This window comes from Stomoxys calcitrans, chromosome 5 (genome assembly GCF_963082655.1).
Source record: "Stomoxys calcitrans chromosome 5, idStoCalc2.1, whole genome shotgun sequence".
NCBI lineage: Eukaryota > Metazoa > Arthropoda > Insecta > Diptera > Muscidae > Stomoxys > Stomoxys calcitrans.
In genome coordinates, this window is record NC_081556.1 from 158,551,085 (window position 1) to 158,559,541 (window position 8,457).

An 8,457-nucleotide genomic window follows, 5' to 3' on the forward strand; every position below is an offset into this window, starting at 1 on the left:
AAGGCACAGAGGCAGATGAGTGACCTAGCGACTGTTGGAATACAAATTGGGGTGCCCAAGAGGGTACAGTGATTATTTATGATCCCATGAGTCCAGACAGACATACAGACAGCGCAGCGGAGCAATCCTTCTCGAGTAGACATGACCCAAATTAAATTGACTCCGACTTCGATGTACACAGAGAGGCGGCGATGGGGTCTGAGGGATATCCAGATGACAGTTTCGTTGAATTTATGAACTGCAAAAGTCTTTACGGCAATGCCATTATCATCTCGACGCAACTTGAAAATTAATAACCAAAAGAACCTTCGTTTAATGACTTCGGCGTAAACATGAGATCATATTTTCAATATAGAATGTACAAATCATATTTTGAGTTCGAAAAAAAAAAAAAAAATAAAAAACGATAAAAAAAAACTGAAAATATTCAACCATAAATTTTTAGCACTCCAAAAAATTCCTTAAATACTGAAGTAAAAAGTTTTTTTATTTTTTTTTTAAGCCATCAACACCTAAGTGGAAAATCAAGTCAAACTCCTAATAGGCCAAAATGATAGAGGGCAGAATTATTTGCAAAAATGGGAGTAATTTGACGCAATAGCTTTGAGCTAAGTACCATACACTCAAGCAAAAATTATGCTTGATAAAATTGTACTTGTACGCCATTATTCCCAATGCCAGGTGTGTGATTGCTATCCCATGTACTTAATTAGGGCTGATGGCTTACGTTACTCTTGTAAAATACTTCCCTATATGGCATTGCCCACTTCCTACCTTCGACAATCGAATTTATTAAAACGTGTGCGTTGATCGTTATCAAAATGTATTCAATTACATTTTAACTTTTGTGTAATTGTATTAGTACGTGCTTGGAATTTTCTGGGAATTGTAAAAACGGCGTCTATGAATTACATTTCAAAGGGAAGATATCATAACTTTAACGAAAATTCATGTTTTGCTCAATCTGATAAAATTATTATCAAAATTTTCAATGACGCAATTGAGGTATCAATGTCATATTAACTTAAGATTTACGAGGATTTTAACATTGACCCCTTTTTTAAGACCTTAAGTGGTTGAAGAAGTGTTTGCAACATTACCATCGGAATGGGGGGCTTGGAACAGTGCACTAGTGAAACAGAGAAACATGCTAGCCCGTCAGAACTGGCTATCAATTACACTGGTCATCACGACTTTTCTCTTAGCCCGTTATTTCCAAACCAGATAACAGTTTTTCTTCATCAGCTTTTGTCTTCGAGGTATAGCTCTGGGCCATTAGCCGAACGTACAATGTACGATTTTTACACACATTATTGTATGTTGAAGGAAATTTTAAGGAAGATTTTGTGTGCTTGTTTTAAAGAGTTTTTTTCTATTTTCCGCGTATTGACAGTATTTTAAAATTGCGTATTTGCAGCGTTTTAATGTAGATTTATGTATGTCATCACTAAGAAAAGCCAGGGGTTGCTCAAATTTTGTGTCAGAAATCCACGGTTATGGCCCAGTGGAAGAGGTGATGTCTTTAAGTTCATAACTCCCATGATTTGGCGAGAACCTCTGGCGCAGCACCAACCATTTATTTATTACATTTATAAGACATGGCTGCGTATGTATACTTTTGTATCATCATGTTCACATATGTCATACCTCATACGCCACCGTGTTCACTCATATTACACACATAAATACTTGTTGTAGTTGTAAATAAAATCGCCGATTCACGGGTGCAACGGATTTTATGGCATTTCTTTTTTCACTGGAAAATGGCCGTGCACATACCATGCATTTCTGGCATATAAAATAGGGAACCCATAGCTTGCATTGACGATATAATTCGATTAATATTATAATATTTATTTGAAAGGAAAAGGAAATGGAAAGAGCGAATTAAGATGTACAGAAGTCAGAATGAAGTCCGGAAATTCTACCAAAGCATCAAACATCAAATCGATGGCTTTGGTGTAGGTACATTCTTCTGCAGAGACAAAGAAGTAAATCAGGCAACTTATACAGATAGTGTGCTGCAGATATAGAAAGAACATTTTACCCAGCATCAACAATCCCTGATGATGGTATAGAAAGTTTACCTCCTACCCAGAATAAGGTCCACGAAGCTGTGCCCGACAGAAAAACAGCATGGGTTGCCCACTGAACAATTTTAAACCAGAGGCGACACTCTGATAAGGCGTATGTATCAGCTTGTCTGCGCGATCTGGCTAGAAGACCAAATGTCCGATGATTGGAACCTCAGCTTACTATGTCCCTTACACACGAAAGAAGACAAGGCGGAATGTGCCAACTACGAAAGAATAAGTTACCTCCCCATCGCATACAAGATTCTCTCGAGCACACTGTATAAAAGAGTAAAACCTGAAGTCAATGAAATAATTGGACCCAATCAATGCGGCTTTAGACCTGGCCAATCCACTATAAACCAGAAATTCACACTGCGCCAAATCCTGGAAAAGACCCGAGAAGTATAAATCTACACCTACCATTTTTGTGTAGAGTGCAAAGCCGCTTTCGAAAGCCTTATACGTTCAAAGGTATTTCAAGCCATCCCTGTGTTTGGTATCCCTGCAAATCTAATAAGACTCTGCAGGATGATACTTGACGGCACGCGTTCCCCAGTAAGAATAGGAAAGAATCTCTCTCATTTAATACCAAAAGATGTTTCAGACAAGGAGATCGTGTGATCTCTTTAATATTCTGCTGAAGAAGATTATACGAGATGCAGATGTGAATAGATATGATACACTAATCACAAGAGAACACATGCAACTCGCCTATGACGACGACATCGATATCATAGGTCGGTTACCGGAAGTAGTAACTGCAGCCTTTGAAAGAATCGAAAGAAAGTGAGTGCAAATGGGTGTGGCAGACAAATGGCATCAAGTGGCATCAACTCCCAAAAAACTACCTCATGCAAACGAGTAAAAAAAGATAAAGAAAATGGAAAAAGTTGGGAACCATAACATTGAGATAGTCAGCAACTTTATACTCGGCACCGCCATAACCGAAACAAATGACCCCAGTTTTGAAATAAAGCAAAGAATAATACCAACGTCTGTTTGCTACTTTGGATTAAGTTGGCAGTTTAGAAACAAGGCCACCTCTCGACAGATGAAGATTACATATAAGACACTGATACTACCCGTGTTGTTATATGGTTCTGAGCCACGGATACTTGTGAAAGCAGACGAGGTAGTACTTGGAGTGTTTGAGAGAAGGATTCTTTGTAAAATTTAAGAACCAGTTTGCATTGATGAAGAGTATCGGTGCCGTATGAACCACGATCTGTATGATGACGTTTGCATAGTTAAACGTATCAAAATGCAATGTCTGCGTTAGATACGTTAGGTTTATGTGGCAGCTATATCAAACCACATACCGATTTAAACCATACTTAGCGCAGTTGCTGGAAGTGATACCAAAACATCACGAGCAAAATTTCAGTCAAATCGGACAAGAATTGCGCCCTCTAGAGGCTCAAGAAGTCAAGACCCAAGATTGGTTTATATGGCAGCTATATCAAAACATGGCAGCTATATCAAACATATTGGAAGTGATACCAAAACACCTCATGCAAAATTTCAGCCGAAACGGATGAGAATTGCGCGCTCTATTGGCTCAAAAAGTCAAGATCCAAGATCGGTTTATATGACAGCTATACCAGATTATGAACCGATTTGAATCATACAGTTATTGAAAAAGATACCAAAACACTACGTGCGAAATTTCATTCAAATCGGACAAGAATTGCGCCCTCTAGAAGCTCAAGAAGTCAAGATCCCAGATCGGTTTATATGGCAACTATATCAAAACGTGGACCGATATAGCCCATTTACAATCCTAACCGACCTACCCTAATAACAAGTATTTGTGCAAAATTTCACGCGGATGGCTTTACTCCTTCGAAAGTAAGCGTATGTAAGTTGGACAGACATGGCTAGATCGACTTTCAATGACATGACGATCAAGAATATATTTACTTTATGGTGTCTTAGACGCATATTTCGAGGTCTTACAAACAGAATGACGAAATTAGTATACCCCCATCCTCTGGTGGAGCGTATAAAAACTGTTGCAAATTTGGAAATAACACGCCAATTTAAGATAGCGATACTAAAGAACAGGAAACAGACGGTTTTTTTCAATCTCTGGTCAAAAACCAGTGTTATTTATTAAGGGCGTCACTTTGGTGGCTATCGGCGGGGAAGAATTAGCATGCCGGATAACACACAAGAAGCCTGGCTTCAAGTTTTGGCGAGAAAAATCCATATTTTCCATTATGTCTGCTTTATACCACTTGCTTATAAGTTTGACTTTATAAGATTCGAGGTTCAAATTCAAATGAAGTCCAGTGTATTGGATGTCAAACGATTTGAGGTGCCAACATCGGTTTAAATTCATTAATGGAGAAACTTGCAGGGTTTAGACTATCAAGGATGCAATAGGCAGCATAGCCCAGTGTGCTGGATCGGAAAATCTGGGCCGCAGCCGAGACTGCTTAAATTTGTTGTGGGACTATGTTTTCCATAAACTCTGTGAGAGCAATTTGCCAGGCTCCATCGAGGGTTCGTTATGGTCTGAGTACCGTTTCACCAGGGGAACTCAACAGCTGGTTATGATCATTCGAAATGTCTTTAGGTCAAAGGCTCAAAGCGATGCATATTATGATACGAGGATAGGCACGACCACAGGAATAAAACAATAAGACTGATGACAAGGGTTGTCTTTTATATTCCGCGATTGGACAACCGTTGTGTTGCAATCTGCCAACTGACAGCTCTATCGTAAAGCTTGAACTTTTTGAGGTTATACGTACTCAGAGCGTTTTGACATACGAGCGCCTTTTGTGTTGTTTACTGTAACTTACAAGATTCATCTTGCCCCAAAAATGTAATAAAATCGTGATCATTTCTGTGCGATTATTTTTTACAACTTTCGACAACTTATCAACAGTGCATCGATGAACTTAATTCAATTTTTGGCGATAAAGTTCCATCAAGAACCAGTGTTTATCGATGGTATGGTGAATTCATGAAGGTCATCTAAAAACAATTGTTGTTCCAAAACCTATCGTCATGTTTTTTTGGTCGAAAGAAATGCTCCAAAAATGCCATACACCTGCGTTTTGAGTACTCAAAACATCGATTTGATGAGTTATACGCCGTATAGTCCTGACTTGGCACCGAATGACTTCTCACCTCAGGTATATATGTAAACCACCTTTCATCACAAACCGGTGAAAAATGCATAATTTATGCCCCCATAACAGCTTAATCGAAATATGGTCCGATTTGGACCAAATTCGACACGGATAATGAGTGGTCTAATAAGTAAAAGTCACTTGTGTAGAACAAAATATTGGTCTTTTTGGTAGCTATAGAAAAATATAGACCGATCTGAACCATATATGACACGGATGTTGAAAAGCCTAACATAAATCACTGTGTCAAATTTTGGCGCAATCGGATTATAAATGCGCCTTTTTTGGGTCCAAACCTTAAATCGAGAGATCGGTCTATATGGCAGCTATATCCAAATCTGGACCGATCTGGGCCAACTTGAAGAAGGATGTTAAAGGGCCTCCCACAACTCGTTGTCTCAAATTTCAGCAAAATCGGATGATGTGGCTAATGTGGCTTTTATGGGCCTAAGACCCTAATTCGACGGATCGGTCTATATGGGGGCTATATGAAGATATAGTCTCATATAGCCCTTCTTCGAACTTAACTTAGCTGATGCCGATAGTTTATCAGCTGGGACAAGTTATAACTAAATACTGAGGTGACTTGTATTATTCCATATTCTGTGTTGTTGGTTAATTTTTTCGAGCGTATACCTACAATTAAAAGTTCTTAATACTTTTCAGGAAATACAGTAAAAACAAAAATGCAAAAAATATTAAATATCTGTAACAGAAATGGAATAAATACTCGTACATAATAAAAATAGCGATGTATGGTAAACACTTCTGCAAATGTCTTTTTTTGCTGTCTCTTTGTGTTGGTGTTATGTCCATTATGGTGCTTAATACGGTTGTTATTCATAACAACACACACACTTACTACATACATATGTAGCCATTTGAAAGCCTTATCGGCATGAGTAATCGAAGAAACGTTTTCGAATATATATCAATTGTCTGTTTTAGTTTGTCAAGCACCTATGTTCCATCCATCACTCCCTGCATTGGCTTGCTTTGTGAAATTCTATGAATTGAAAAAGTTCTTTGGGCGCGTATGTGTGTGTGTGTATATATGTTTGCAAAATAACGTCATTTGGATATTTGTGGCGAATCATTTCAAAGTTCAGCATTTAAACAGCGCTGCATCGAGTGACGAAAATCGGTAAATCTCCGAGTTGTTGTTGGGCCGTCTGCAGAGTGTGCCAAAAGAATTACAGGTGTAGTACAAACGCGAGCAACTGCGTGTGGGTTGTCTATTGATGTGATATAGAAAACAAAGTCTCTGTTAATGTAACAGCGCTCTTGAGAATGTAGCCAACAGTAATGTAGGCGATCAAGTACATACTTGCGAAAGCATAACGTTAATATGGTGAAAAAGAGGAGAAAGAGTAGGTGTTTTGCATGTTATTTGCAATTTTCAATAAAAACTTAATCCATGGTATTTAATATATGTATGTATCCATGGTATTTATAATATGTAAAATATCGAACTTTTCCAATAAAAACTAAGATTTTTGTATTTATGTATGAGGCCACGTTTAAATGCATTCGTCACTTAGGTTTGACATCATGTGATCGCTGAAGCTCTTCTTAACGCAGTTTGTTTAGAACATAGTTTTCCTGTTTCATTTTGTATTTCTACCTTAATCGATGTTATTTGAAGCTGGAGTCTCTATTTCTGATAGTAAACTATTTTTAGATTTTTAAATCTGTGCAGGTCTCGATCTACAAGTTTTCAACTCATGGTCCATTTTAACAAAGTACAACCTGAATTTGCCAATGAACATTTCAATAAGGAACACCAGGGAGATTCTTTGGTAAGAATGCTGCACGACTCAGATTTTAACGTAATGATGATGGACCTTCACTTTATAGGCTGTTGAATATCTCAGAAATGACACCAGCATTAGGGAGGTGACAACCGTAGCTGACAAATATTCGGATATTCTCTCCAGGATTCGAACTCTATTGCATAACACATCTTTTTTCATATTTTAAAAGAAGATTCTTTTTGGTGAAAGTTATTTTACTTTAAATTACGGAATTTTTGTCCCAAATATTAATAAACGTTGCGTCTTATTATTAAATACATAAATTTTGATACAGGTACAAATAGCTAGGTAGATACATAGATCGGAGGGAATTTCAAGGTATCGGGTTGAAATCTGAGCTAACATCTTTATTACCCAATCTTCAAATTTTACGCTCCGGTTGCTATTATTGGATGAAAATATGGCTTAGTGTTAAATTTTTTGACCCATTTAAAAAATTCTTTTTGTTTTTTGGGGCACTCTAATGTAGGGTATATAACATACGACCAGACAAATCTTATTATTTATGCTACGCTGACAAATTCGTTTTCCCCAAAGGATGCTTGCTTTAGCGTCTGCATTCAAAATTCTTGCGTTTTATGTTTTCGGAAAAATTTTGTATATTATTATCTGAAAAGTACAAATATTTCTAAATCAACTGAGAAAAATTTCATAATTTCTCCAAGATTTGTTCGTGCCATTTGATAAAAAATGTGTTTGGTTCCTTTTTGCTGATTTTAGCTTCATTAGCGCATTTTATTTTTAATAGTAATTTACTATTTTTGCCTTTTTATCTAGTTGCTAATTTATAACCACATAAATATTCATTTTATTATTGCTCCATCATAAATAAAGCCAAGTGTTCGACGCCAGGCCACTGTGCTGTAATTTAACATATTTACAGGCCAGAGCTAGACAAGACATTCGAGAGTATAGCAATTAAGAAAACTCTTTGTAAGCTTTTTTTTAGCCGGCTTTCAATAACCATTGAGAGACATTGGGGCACACATACGAATGTCTGAAATTGACATTCTAACGGCTTTTAATTTGATTTCAAATTCATACATATTAATATCAATAATACGAGTAGTAATAACATTTACATAAAAAATATTTGTTTTTTTTTCTCATTGGCTTTTTGATATTTATAGGGGGTGTATATAAACAAACACATTCATTGAGTTGTTCTTGTTCCGCTAATTACTATACGGTGTAATTGTGCGTATGTGTGTTGGTCAGCTTCTCTCACGCCAGAGGGTCTGCTGAGTAATGAACGTTACTTATGGGCGCTCTCTGTTGTGGGTTGTAGAACTGACTCTCTGTTGTTTTTTCATCTTTGGCCAAACACTACTCACTCTCTCTCTATCTCTCTTTCATTGCCCAGCACCAACGAAAGGCCCCACCAATACACCACAATCCTCTCGGTTCATTATTGGTGTGCAGATAAAG